This window comes from Pteropus vampyrus, unplaced genomic scaffold (assembly GCF_000151845.1).
Source record: "Pteropus vampyrus isolate Shadow unplaced genomic scaffold, Pvam_2.0 Scaffold572, whole genome shotgun sequence".
Classification (NCBI taxonomy): Eukaryota; Metazoa; Chordata; class Mammalia; order Chiroptera; family Pteropodidae; genus Pteropus; species Pteropus vampyrus.
In genome coordinates, this window is record NW_011889353.1 from 1479991 (window position 1) to 1480939 (window position 949).

A 949-nucleotide genomic window follows, 5' to 3' on the forward strand; every position below is an offset into this window, starting at 1 on the left:
AGTAAGGAGAAGTAAGGAGAAAGTCTAAGATTCTTAGTTTCACACATGTCATAGTAAATAGCAAAAAGCTAAAATATAGTATACAAGTAAAAAGAATTATTTCAACAGTTTGATGAGTTTAATAATTTTTTTCCTTTTTTTTGAGATCTCATAAGGTCTTTTGGAAGGAAGTTTCCTTTGTGATTAAAATTTTTTTAATCTAAATTTCAGCATTACTTTATTTTTTAAATTTAATTTTTTTTTTTTTTTTTTTTTTTAAGGCGAGGCTAAAAAGGACCTTGTCAGCTTACAATTCCTTATTTCTTTACTTGGTCTTCGTAGGTGGTCTCCCATCCAAGTACTAACCAGGCCCAACCCTGCTTAGCTTCCGAGATCAGACGGGATCAGGCTTGTTCAGGGTAGCATGGCCATAGACAGCATTACTTTAATATTCACTTCTGGTACATGTCTTTCTATTAAACTGACATAAAAATAATTTTAATAATTTTTAATTTAAAGGTAACATATAATTTCATCTCATTTTATAAAAATGTTTTCTACTAACTTCCCATTATTCTTTTGCTACATATGATTATCCAATGTTAACAATCACTATTTCTGGATGGCGAACTTCTGCATAATTCTTTATAATTTTTAGTTTGTGGTTTACAGTTTTGTTAGAATTTTTAATAATATGTATTTTTTTAAAAAGTATCATCAAGTTATTCATCCAAAAATAACAAAAAAGAAAGTTAAACTATCTTAGTAATTTATTACTTGTATGCTTTTTAGAATGTGAATTCACTTGTATTTATTTTCTTCTTACTTGTGACTTAATGTTCACGGATAAAGAAGACTTGAAATTCTTCTTTGCCAAAGATTACTTTAATAATTGGTGATTCACATTCATAGTGTTTCTCATATTTATATAGAGTTCATTCACTCATAATTTTTCTTTTCTTTTTTTTGC

General features: G+C 27.3%; 1 pseudogene; it reads right to left on the bottom strand.

Moving 5' to 3' along the window:
* Positions 1–299: 299 nt before the first annotated feature.
* On the bottom strand, positions 300–415 carry LOC111733546 (annotated as a pseudogene).
* Positions 416–949: the final 534 nt, after the last annotated feature.